General features: G+C 42.4%; 1 protein-coding gene across 16 annotated transcripts in view; it reads left to right on the top strand.

The window, feature by feature from the left end:
- Nucleotides 1–13,563, top strand: part of raraa (retinoic acid receptor, alpha a) — a 217,701-nt gene that overhangs the window by 82,181 nt on the left and 121,957 nt on the right. The window lies entirely within an intron of this gene.

Genomic DNA, 13,563 nt, shown 5'->3' with positions numbered 1-13,563 from the left:
GTGTTTTACAATTCTACACGGAGTTGATTTGTATGCATTGGTGAATATGTTTGTGCTAGTTTGCATTTGTATGGTAGTGTTTGTTTGAACTTTGCCTCGAAAAACTGACTGTTACATACTTGTTGGCATCTTTCTTGGTCCAAATGAAACAAGAGCCTTGTATAAGAAGTGTCCTTTTGAGATCTACCACGATAATGCCTACACATGACAAAATCATATGTGCTATTTTCCATTTCAATGCCTTGTGACCTCCAGGGGTGGGTAGGTTACTTTCTAAATGTAATCCGTAACAGTTTCTAGTTAACTGTCCAACATTTGTAATCAGTAACGCAACTTTTGGATTACCCAAAACTCAGTAACGTAATCTGATTATTCCTTTACTTTTAGATTACTTTCCCCTTAAGAGTCATTAGAAGAACACAAAAATGTATGTTACCAATTGAAGGACATCTATTGCAGGATAAATCGATGTTAAATTTGACTTTATGGGTTGGTTATGTAGGCTTCTTCTAACCCATCGCTTTCTACTAGAGGTCGACCGATTATGATTTTTCAACGCCGATACCGATACGATTAATCGGACGATTTTTTTACATTTATTTTTTATTTGTAATAATGACAATTACAACAATACTTAATGAACACTTATTTTAACTTAATATGATACATCAATATAATCAATTTAGCCTCAAGTAAATAATGAAACATGTTCAATTTGGTTTAAATAATGCAAAAACAAAGTGTTGGAGAATAAAGTAAAAGTGCAATATGTTCCATGTAAAATATGTGCCATGTTAGAAGGCTAACGTTTCAGTTCCTTGCTCAGAACATGAGAACATATGAAAGCTGGTGGTTCCTTTTAACATGAGTCTTCAATATTCCCAGGTAAGAAGTTTTAGGTTGTAGTTATTATAGGAATTATAGGACTATTTCTCTCTATACCATTTGTATTTCATTAACCTTTGACTATTAGATGTTCTTATAGGCACTTTAGTATTGCCAGTGTAACAGTATAGCTTCCGTACCTCTCCTCGCTTCTCCCTGGGCTCGAACCAGCAACACAACGACAACAGCCACCACATCAAAGCAGCGTTACCCATGCAGAGCAAGGGTAACAACCACCCCAAAGCTCAGAGCGAGTAGCGTGCGCTAACTAGCCAGCCATTTCACTTCGGTTACACCAGCCTCATCTCGGGAGTTGATAGGCTTGAAATCATAAACAGCTTGACGCACAACAAAGAGCTGCTGGAAAAACGCAAGAAAGTGCTGTTTGAATGAATGTTTACTCGCCTGCTTCTGCCTACCACCGCTCAGTCAGATACTTGTATGCTTGTATGCTCAGTCAGATTAAATGCAACGCAGGACACGCTAGATAATATCTAGTAATATCATCAACCATGTGTAGTTAACTAGTGATTATGATTGATTGTTTTTTATAAGATAAGTTTAATGCTAGCTAGCAACTTACCTTGGCTTACTGCATTTGTGTAACAGGCAGTCTCCTTGTGGAGTGCAACGAGAGAGAGGCAGGTCGTTATTGCGTTGGACTAGTTAACTGTAAGGTTGCAAGATTGGATCCCCCGAGCTGACAAGGTGAAACTCTGTCGTTCTGCCTCTGACACACTCAATCCAATTGAGATTGTTTGGGATGAGTTGGAACGCAGAGTGAAGGAAAGCAGCCTACAAGTGCTCAAGACTGTTGGAAAAGCATTCCAGGTGTGGCTTGAGAGAATGCCTAGAGTGTGCAAAGCTGTCATCAAGGCAAATGGTGGCTACTTTGAAGAGTCTCAAATATACATATATTTTGATTTGTTTAACACTTTTTTTGGTTACTACATGATTCGATATGAGTTATTTCATAGTTTGTCTTCACTATTAACACTACTATCAACACTGTAGAAAATAGTAAAAATAAAGAAACCTACTCATTCAAGGGTTGTGTACACACTTTTGACTGGTACTGTGAATTAACTTTTGACTGGTACTGTGTATTAACTTTTGACTGGTACTGTGTATTAACTTTTGACTGGTACTGTGTATTAACTTTTGACTGGTACTGTGTATTAACTTTTGACTGGTACTGTGTGTGTGTGTGTGTGTGTGTGTGTGTGTGTGTGTGTGTATAAAGAAAAGACTTGAATGAGTAGGTATGTCCACACTTTTGACTGGTACTGTGTGTACATACTGTATGTACGGACGTATGTATACACAGTACCAGTCAAAAGTTTGGACACAACTACTCATTCAAGTCTTTTCTTTATACACACACACACACACACACACACACACACAGTACCAGTCAAAAGTTAATACACAGTACCAGTCAAAAGTTAATACACAGTACCAGTCAAAAGTTTGGACACAACTACTCATTCAAGGGTTTTCTTTATTTTATATATATATATAATTCATTAGTCCAAAAATTGATGTAGTAACTACAGATTGCCCCTTTTAAGTCAAAAACAATGATTGATAGGCAGCTTAAACTTATTGAATTCAATCATTATTGGGTTCAAATACACATTTAGATTTGTGAACAGCCATCCACAACAACCACAATCCGTAAGGCACAAATAGCTAAATGAGAGATCAACAGTGTGATTCACATCGATGCGCTATGTAGATAACAATAATAAGTGATATCCGTATCTCCGTAGACTACACTGCTGTTGTCCTTACCTCCAAGCGTTTATTCAAGTTGGATAATCTTTGGATGCCGACAGCAGTCGTACCATTGGAAGACATAGTTTGGACTGTACAAAAGCCCATTCCTGCTCTTGTCCCACGATCCATCAAACCCATTTTGTGTGTCCTCATAGTGGTCTCTGACTTGTGGTCAGACTCGCTCATGTGGAACAAATTTATACTGCCGCCTTTTTTCAATGCGGATTTGAATGTCATTGAGAAAACAGAAGTGTCAAAGATATTTTTTTCCGCAAACCTCCTTTCTGAATTTAAAAGTAATCCTCGGAATTAATCATCTAGTTTTTCGAAAGTATCTGTATTCTGATTACAAGATTTTTGCTGGGAACGTAACGGATTAGAGTTACCCTTTTATTGTAATCCCTTACATGTAACGTATTACATGTAATCTGTTACTCCCCAACCCTGGTCGCCTTTAAGTGAACTGTAGACCAATCTCTCTCCCAGGTTTCCACGTATCGACAGACAGAGAATGTAACGGAAATCTCTTGAACACAGTGAGAGCAGCTAGATGTGAGAAATACGTATTTCTGTACAAGGGGTCAGTTGTAAGGTCGTTTAGTTTATGGTTTAAAATGGCCGGCTTAGGTGACGTAAGTTCCAGATGGCTTGGGGATAGAATACATACAGTGCCTTGCGAAAGTATTCGGCCCCCTTGAACTTTGCGACCTTTTGCCACATTTCATGCTTCAAACATAAAGATATAAAACTGTATTTTTTTGTGAAGAATCAACAACAAGTGGGACACAATCATGAAGTGGAACGACATTTATTGGATATTTCAAACTTTTTTAACAAATCAAAAACTGAAAAATTGGGCGTGCAAAATTATTCAGCCCCCTTAAGTTAATACTTTGTAGCGCCACCTTTTGCTGTGATTACAGCTGTAAGTCGCTTGGGGTATGTCTCTATCAGTTTTGCACATCGAGAGACTGACATTTTTTCCCATTCCTCCTTGCAAAACAGCTCGAGCTCAGTGAGGTTGGATGGAGAGCATTTGTGAACAGCAGTTTTCAGTTCTTTCCACAGATTCTCGATTGGATTCAGGTCTGGACTTTGACTTGGCCATTCTAACACCTGGATATGTTTATTTTTGAACCATTCCATTGTAGATTTTGCTTTATGTTTTGGATCATTGTCTTGTTGGAAGACAAATCTCCGTCCCAGTCTCAGGTCTTTTGCAGACTCCATCAGGTTTTCTTCCAGAATGGTCCTGTATTTGGCTCCATCCATCTTCCCATCAATTTTAACCATCTTCCCTGTCCCTGCTGTAGAAAAGCAGGCCCAAACCATGATGCTGCCACCACCATGTTTGACAGTGGGGATGGTGTGATGAGCTGTGTTGCTTTTACGCCAAACATAACATTTTGCATTGTTGCCAAAAAGTTCAATTTTGGTTTCATCTGACCAGAGCACCTTCTTCCACATGTTTGGTGTGTCTCCCAGGTGGCTTGTGGCAAACTTTAAATGACACTTTTTATGGATATCTTTAAGAAATGGCTTTCTTCTTGCCACTCTTCCATAAAGGCCAGATTTGTGCAATATACGACTGATTGTTGTCCTATGGACAGAGTCTCCCACCTCAGCTGTAGATCTCTGCAGTTCATCCAGAGTGATCATGGGCCTCTTGGCTGCATCGCTGATCAGTCTTCTCCTTGTATGAGCTGAAAGTTTAGAGGGACGGCCAGGTCTTGGTAGATTTGCAGTGGTCTGATACTCCTCCATTTCAATATTATTGTTTGCACAGTGCTCCTTGGGATGTTTAAAGCTTGGGAAATCTTTTTGTATCCAAATCCGGCTTTAAACTTCTTCACAACAGTATCTCGGACCTGCCTGGTGTGTTCCTTGTTCTTCATGATGCTCTCTGCGCTTTTAACGGACCTCTGAGACTATCACAGTGCAGGTGCATTTATACGGAGACTTGATTACACACAGGTGGATTGTATTTATCATCATTAGTCATTTAGGTCAACATGGGATCATTCAGAGATCCTCACTGAACTTCTGGAGAGAGTTTGCTGCACTGAAAGTAAAGGGGCTGAATAATTTTGCACGCCCAATTTTTCAGTTTTTGATTTGTTAAAAATGTTTGAAATATCCAATAAATGTCGTTCCACTTCATGATTGTGTCCCACTTGTTGTTGATTCTTCACAAAAAAATACAGTTTTATATCTTTATGTTTGAAGCCTGAAATGTGGCAAAAGGTCGCAAAGTTCAAGGGGGCCGAATACTTTCGCAAGGCACTGTAGCAATTGACCCATTTTCAGCCTCCAACCTTTCCTTTGATCTCGGTCGGCACGTTGTGGATACACAACCTATAGCTAATCCACCATATCTAAATATGCAGTGAGCATGCATTTCCATGATTATGCTGTGTTTTAAGCCTGGTTAGATGATTTACTCTGATGTTTTGACATGTGAAACAGACCAATATGTAACTGTACCTCAGCTATTATGTAGCCTATGTCCTCTCAATATGGCTCTAAACAGTAAAACAGGTGGGTAGTACAAGTGAGGTTTTAAAAGTGAAATAAAACAGCTCCCGTGGGTTTTTAAAGCTCTTTCGTTATTGTAATATGCCCCTCGTGCAGAGCCCTCTGTTTTTAAGTGTGGGTGGGTGGGTGGTAGGTATCCGGCTTCCCAGGGATATGACAGGGAGAGCACTTTGTAGAGCCCATAAAGCCATGCTCTCAGCCTGATGAAGAGACAGACACAAACCAGGGGCACTGCACCATATAAACCATGTCTGGGAGATGGACATAAACAAACGTGTGCTACATTTATTTTATTTATTTATTTAACCAGGTAGGCCAGTTGAGAACAAGTTCTCATTTACAACTGCGACCTGGCCAACTTAGTTTCACTTGCATTTAAAAGCAGTTGAAGGCCTCAAAGGAGTGTTGTATGGCATTGAAGCTCATTTGGGGGTTTGTTAGCACAGTGACCAAAGAAGGGCCAGTTGTATACAGAATGGTGTCGTGTGCGTTGAGGTGGATCAGAGAATCACCAGCAGCAAGAGCAACATCATTGATATATACAGAGAAGAGTCGGCCCGAGAATTGAACCCTGTGGCATCCCCATAGAGACTGCCAGAGGTCCGGACAACAGACCCTCCGATTTGACACACTGAACTGAGAAGTAGTTGGTGAACCAGGTGAGGCAATCATTTGAGAAACCAAGGCTATTGTGTCTGCCGATAAGAATGCTGTGATTGACAGAGTCGAAAGCCTTGGCCAGGTCGATGAAGACGGCTGCACAGTACTGTCTTTTATCGATGGTGGTTATGATATATTTTAGGACCTTGAGCGTGGCTGAGGTGCACCCATGACCAGCTCGGAAACAAGATTGCGAGAGGGAAGAGGGAGAGAGGGAAGACCGCGGCAGCTTTCCAATCTTCAGGGATCTCAGACTATACGAAAGAGAGGTTGCATAGGCTCGTAATAGGGTTTGCAACAATTTCGGTGGATCATTTTAGAAAGAGAGTGTCCAGATTGTCTAGCCCAGCTGATATGTAGGGATCCAGATTTTGTAGCACTTTCAGAACATCAGCTGTATGGATTTGGGTGAAGGAGAAGCGGGAGGGGGGGGGCTTGGGCAAGTTGCTGCAGGGGGTGCTGAGATGTTAGCCGGTGTAGGGGTAGCCAGGTGGAAAGCATGGCCAGCCGTAGAAAAATGCTTATTGAAGTTATCGTAGATTTATTGGTGGTGACAGTGTTACCTATCCTCAGTGCAGTGGGCAGCTGGGAGGAGGTGCTCTTATTCTCCATGGACTTCAGTGTCCCAAAACTTTTTGGAATTAGTGCTACAGGATGCAAATTTCTGTTTGTTTGAAAATGCAAGCCTTATCTTTCCTAACTGACTGAGTATATTGGTTCCTGACTTCCATGAAAAGTTGCATATCGCGGGGGCTATTCGATGCTAATGCAGAACGCCACAGGATGTTTTTGTGCTGGTCAAGGGTAGTCAAGTCTGGGGTGAACCAAGGGCTATGTCTGTTCTAAGTTCTACATTTTTTGAATGGGGCATGCTTATTTAAGATGGTAAGGAAAGCACTTTTAAAGAGCAACCAGGCATCCTCTACTGACGGGATGAGTTCAATAACCTTCCAGGATACCCGGGCCAGGTCGATTAGAAAGGCCTGCTTGCTGAAGTGTTTTAGAGAGCGTTTGACAGTGATGAGGGGTGGTCCACAGATCCATTGCGCATGTAAGCAATGAGGCAATGATCGCTGAGATCCGGGTTGAAGACAGCAGAGGTGTATTTAGAGTGCAAGTTGGTCAGGAGGATATCTAAGAGGTTGCCCATGGTTACGGATTTAGGGTTGTACCTGGTAGGTTCCTTGATAATTTGTGTTAGATTGAGGGCATCTAGTTTAGATTGTAGGACGGCCGAGGTGTTAAGCATGTCCCAGTTTAGGTCACCTAACAGTACGAACTCTGAAGATAGATGGGGGGCAATCAATTCACATATGGTGTCCTGGGCACAGCTTGGGGCTGAAGGGGTCTATAACAAGTGGCAACGGTGAGAGACTTGTTTCTGTAAAGGTGGATTTTTTAAAGTAGAAGCTCGAATTGTTTGGGCACAGACCTGGATAGTATGACCAAACTCTGCAGGATATCTCTGCTGTAGATTGCAACTCCGCCCCTTTGGCAGGTCTATCTTGTCGGAAAATGTTATAGTTAGGGATGTACATTTCTGGATTTTTGGTGGCCTTCCTAAGCCAGGATTCAGACACGACTAGGACATCCGGGTTGGCGGAGTGTGCTAAAGCAGTGAATAAAACAAACTTAGGGAGGTGGCTTCTAATGTTAACCTGTCTAGGACTGCTAGCGGAACCCCTCGCCAACAGCCAATGAAATTGCAGGGCGCCAAATTCAATCCACAGAAATCTCATAATTCAATTTTCTCAAACATACAAGCACTAGGCACCATTTTTAAAGATAAAATTCTTGTTAATCCAACCAATTGTGTCCAATTTTAAAAAAGCTTTTCGGCGAAAGCAGAACATATTATGTTAGGTCAGCAACTAGTCACAGAAAGCATACAGCGATTTTCCAAGCAAAGAGAGGAGTCACAAAAAGCAGAAATATTGATAAAATTCATCACTAACCTTTGATATTCTTCATCAGATGACACTCCCGGGGCAACTTGTTACACAATACATGTATGTTTTGTTCGATCAAGTTCATATTTATATCCAAAAACATCATGTGAATTTGCACAGAGCCGCATCAAATTACAGAAATACTCATGATAAACATTAATAAAAGATACAAGTGTTGTTCACAGATTTAAAGATATACTTCTCCTTATTGCAACCACTGTGTCAGATTTAAAAAAAAAACTTGATGGAAAAAGCAAACCATGCAATAATCTGAGTACGGCGCTCAGACGACATACACAACCCAAGAATATATCCGCCATGTTGGAGTCAACATAAGTGAGAAATAGCATTATAAATATTCACTTACCTTTGATCTTCGTCAGAATGCACTCCCAGGAATCCCAGTTCCACAATAAATGTTTGATTTGTTCCATAAAGTCCATCATTTATGTCCAAATTCCACCTTTTATTAGGGCGTTTAGAAAACAAATCGAAACTCACGAGGCGCGGGCAAGTCCAGCGGAAATGTCGGACGAAAATTCCCAAAAAGTTATATTACTGGTCGTAGAAACAAATCAAACAATGTATAGAATCAATCTTTAGGATATTTTTATCATAAATGTTCAATAATGTCCCAACCGGAGAATTCATTTGTCTGTAGAAAAGCAATGGAACGAGAGGTAACTTTCTCATGACCGCACGTCACGAGACCGAGGCTGCTGGCAGACCTCTGACTCATTCCCCTCTCATTCAGCCCCCCTTCAAAGTAGAAGCCTGAAACAATGTTCTAAAGACTGTTGACATCTAGTGGAAGCCTTAGGAAGTGCAAGATGACCCATATCCCACTGTATATTCAATAGGGGCTGAGTTGAAAACCTACAAACCTCACATTTCCCACTTCCTGGTTGGATTTTTTTCTCAGGTTTTTGCCTGCCATATGAGATCTGTTAAACTCACAGACATCATTCAAACAGTTTTAGAAACTTCAGAGTGTTTTCTATCCAATACTAATAATATGCATATAATAGCATCTGGGACTGAGTAGGAGGCAGTTTACTCTGGGCATGCTTTTCATCCAAAAAATGCTGCCTCCTATCCATAAGAAGTTTTAACATTCATGAAACCAAGGCTTTTACTGTTACAGAAGTCAACAAATGAGAGCACCTGGGGAATGGGAGTGGAGCTAGGGGCTGCAGGGCTTGGGTTAACCTCTACATCACCAGAGGAACAGAGGAGGAGTAGGATGAGGGTACGGCTAAAGGCTATAAGAACTGGTCGTCTAGTGCGTTCGGAACAGAGTAAAAGGAGCAGATTTCTGGGTGCGGAAGAATAGATTCAAGGCATAATGTACAGACAAGGGTATGGTATGATGTGAATACAGTGGAGGTAAACCTAGGCATTGAGTGATGATGAGAGTGGTTTTGTCTCTGGAGGCACCATTTAAGCCAGGTGAGGTCAGCGCATGTGTGGAGGGTGGAACAAAAGGGCTAGCTGAGGCGTATTGAGCAGGGCTGGAGGCTTTACAGTGAAATAAGACAATAATCACTAACCAAAACAGCAATAGACGAGGCATATTGACATTAGGGAGAGGCATGTGTAGCCGAGTGATCATACATGACAAAAAGTATGTGGATACCTGCTCGTCGAACATCTCATTCCAAAATCATGGGCATTTACATGCAGTTGGTCCCCCCATTACTGCTATAACAGCTCTTCTGGGAGGCTCCCCACTAGATGTTGGAACATTGCTGCAAGGACTTGCTGCGGGGCACTGATGTTGGGCGATTAGGCCTGGCTCACAGTCGGCATTCCAATTAATCCCGAAGGTGTTCAATGAGGTTGAGGTCAAGGCTCTGTGCAGGGCAGTCAAGTTCTTCCACACCAATCTCAACAAACCATTGCTGTATGGACCTCGCTTTTTGCACGGTGGCATTGTCATGCTGAAACTGGAAATGGCCTTCCCCAAATTGTTGCCACAAAGTTGGAAGCACATAATATTCTAGAATATCATTGTATGCTGTAGCATTAAGATTTCCCTTCACTGGAACTAAGGGGCTTAGCCCGAACTATGAAAAACAGACTCCGATCATTTTTCCTCCTCCACCAAACTTTACAGTTGGCACTATGCATTCTGGCAGGTAGTGTTTTCCTAGCATCCACCAAACCCAGATTAGTCCGTTTTACTGCTAGATGGTGAAGTGTGATTCATCACTCCAGGGAACACGTTTCCACTGCTCCAGAGTCCAATGGAGTCAAGCTTTACACCATAGAAACCCATTTCATGAAGCTCCCACGAACAGTTATTGTGCTAACGTTGCTTCCAGAGGCAGTTTGGAACTCGGTAGTGGGTGTTGCAACCGAGGACAGACGATTTTTATGTGCTACGCGCTTTAGCACTCGGCGGTCCCGTTCTGTGAGCTTGTGTGGCCTACCACTTTGTTGCTCCTAGACGTTTACATTTCACAATAACAGCCCTTACAGTTGACTGGGACAGCTCTAGCAGGGAAGATAATAAAATAACTCATTTGTTGGAAAGATGGCATCCTATGATTGTGCCACGTTGAAAGTCATTGAGCTTTTCAAGTAAGGCCATTCTACTGACAGTGTTTGTCTATGGAGATTGCATGTTTGTGCTCGATTTTATACACCTGTCAGCAACGGGTGTGGCCGAAATAGCCGAATCCACTAATTTGAAGGGGTGTCCACGTACTTTTGTTTATATAGTGTAAATCCACACGCAACCCCACTTTTATACAAAAAGTCAGGCTTCGCTGAATAGACCTACAGGTGTGATTGAAGAATGAAGCAGGTGTTAAACATGGGCTTTGCTACACGGAAAGCAGCAGTTGACGACTTAATTGTCTACACTTCAATAAAATCGGTATCCCTATTTCAATATCTTTAGTAATACCAGTATCATGACATTAGCTTCTATAACCTTCAATCTGTCTTTTTTTCTTTCTTGGACCAGAATGAGTCTTTCTCTCTCTCCTACCTATTGTTACTGCAGTGAGGTTTCAACATCTTCATCGAATGTTTTCATAATTTATCTGCAGATAATTGCCAAAAAACAGTAGTAGCCTACCAGAATGGAAATTAGAGCGCCAAATGAACCGTCGTCAACCAAATAACATTGAATAGCCTATGCACTCCGACTCCGTGGCTGGCTATATAGGCAGATGAAACAAGCGAAAGCATTGAATGTGGCACAAACAATGTATTAAATGGATTTCAACTCATCGTTACCACCTTCATTACATGGGACATGTACATTCACTCCTCCGCAGCCAACCACAGCACACACAAATAACACAGGTAGCGAGAGGCGGAACAGACTGACAAACCAGCAGTGCTTCCCTGTCATCACTTGCTTTGTGACTGACAGGCGCCTGCCTATCTTATCAATAGATCGCTAGAAGACGCATATCGTTCATTCAAGAGGGAGAAGGCTATATAGACTTTTCTGACACACATCTCACCAAGGAGGATGGAGGTGTGGGGTTGGTGGAAAGGATTGCTCAAGGAAGCATTATACACATGAATCACGCATGTCAATGAGACATTTTATTTCAACAGATTCTTCCCCCTTGCATGATTCATGTGTATAATGCTGAGAGGGAGTAAGGTGGTTGTGTGAACCCGTTAAGGTTCCTCAGACCGTTGCTCCGTGTGTAACACACCGGACTCATGACAGGGTCATTAGGGTCAAAATATGTCATAGAAATGTCATCAAACTGTTTCCTAGATTTATACAGAGGCCTCCTGTAGCTAGACATGTTCCAGTTACCTGGCTGTAGCTAGACATGTTCCAGTTACCTGGCTGTAGCTAGACATGTTCCAGTTACCTGGCTGTAGCTAGACATGTTCCAGTTACCTGGCTGTAGCTAGACATGTTCCAGTTACCTGGCAGTAGCTAGACATGTTCCAGTTACCTGGCTGTAGCTAGACATGTTCCAGTTACCTGGCTGTAGCTAGACATGTTCCAGTTACCTGGCTGTAGCTAGAGACGAGAGTTGTCTGAGTAATGGACTAGAATAGGTAGTCTTACAGTATATTGTGTTTGTCTAATGTTGGTAAAACAATGGGTATTCTTGCATGACATATTCTGACATTTCATGGTGTATAGAGACTCAGTTTAATATAGTGTGTGTGTGTGTGTGTGTGTGTGTGTGTGTGTGTGTGTGTGTGTGTGTGTGTGTGTGTGTGTGTGTGTGTGTGTGTGTGTGTGTGTGTGTGTGTGTGTGTGTGTGTACATGTGTGTTGTTCAAACCTGCTGTATGGCTTTGATGTGTGTGTGTTTTCACGTGTATCAGTGTGTCTTCCAATCTAATTTTATTGGTCACATACACGTGTTTAGCAGATGTTATTGCGGATGTAGCGAAATGCTTGTGTTTATAGCTCCAACAGTGCAGTAATATCTAACAATTCCACAACAATACACACAAATCTAAGTTAAGGAATGGAATTAAGAATATATAAATATATGGACGAGCAATGTCAGAGCGGCATAGACTAAAGATACAGTAGAATAGCATTGAATACAGTATATACATATGAGATCAGTAATGCAAGATATGTAAACATTATTAAAGTGACTAGTGTTCCATTTATTAAAGTGGCCAGTGATTTCAAGTCTATGTATATAGGCAGCAGCCTCTAATGTGCTAGTGATGGCTATTTAACAGTCTGATGGCTGTTAGAAGCTGTTTTTCAGTCTCTCGGTCCCAGCTTTGATGCACCTGTACTGACCTCGCCTTCTGGATGAAAGTGGGGTGAACAGTTGTTGTCCTTGATTATCCTTTTGGCCTTCCTGTGACATCGGGTGTTCTGGAGGGCAGGTAGCTTGCCCCCGGTGATGCGTTGGGCAGACCGCACCACCCTCTGGTGAGCCCTGCGGTTGCGGGCGGTGCAGTTGTCGTACCAGGTGGTGATGTAAAAGTTTGTGAGTGTTTTAGTTACGAAGACAAATTTCTTCAGCTTCCTGAGGTTGAAGAGGCGCCGTTGTGACTTCACCACACTGTCTGTGTGGGTGGACCATTTCAGTTTGTCAGTTATGTGTACGCCGAGAAACTTGACGCTTTCCACCTTCTCCACTGCGGTCCCGTCGATGTGGATAGCGGGGTGCTCCCTCTGTTTCCTGAAGTCCACAATCATCTCCATTGTTTTGTTGATGTTGAGTGAGAGGTTGTTTTCCTGGCACCACCCTCCCAGGGCCCTCACCTCCTCCCTGTAGGCTGTCTCGTTATTGTTGGTAATCAAGCCTACTACTGTTGTGTCGTCTGCAAACTTGATGATTGAGTTGGAGGCGTGCGTGGCCATGGGTGTGCGTGGCCATGGGGTCATGGGTGACCAGGGAGTACAGGAGGGGCCCCAGTGTTGAGGATCAGCGAAGTGGAGGTGTTGTTTCCTACCTTCACCTCCTGGGAGCAGCCCGTCAGGAAGTCCAGGACCCAGTTGCACAGGGCGGTGTTCAGAACCAGGGCCTCAAGCTTAATTATGAGCTTGGAGGGTACTATGGTGTTGAATGCTGCACTATAGTCAATAAACAGTATTCTTACATAGGTATTCTTCTTGTGCAGATGGGATAGGGCAGTGTGCAGTGCGATGGCAATTTCATCATCTGTGGATCTATTGGGGAGGTAAGCAAATTGAAGTGGGTCTGAAGTGGGTCTGAAGTGGGTCTCAAAGCACTTCATGATGACAGAAGTGAGTGCTATGGGGCGGTAGTCATTTAGTTAATTTACCTTTGATTTCT

Source organism: Oncorhynchus mykiss, chromosome 16, assembly GCF_057628025.1.
Source record: "Oncorhynchus mykiss isolate SJ-2025 chromosome 16, ASM5762802v1, whole genome shotgun sequence".
Lineage (NCBI taxonomy): Eukaryota > Metazoa > Chordata > Actinopteri > Salmoniformes > Salmonidae > Oncorhynchus > Oncorhynchus mykiss.
This window is presented reverse-complemented; position numbering and strand designations above follow the sequence as displayed.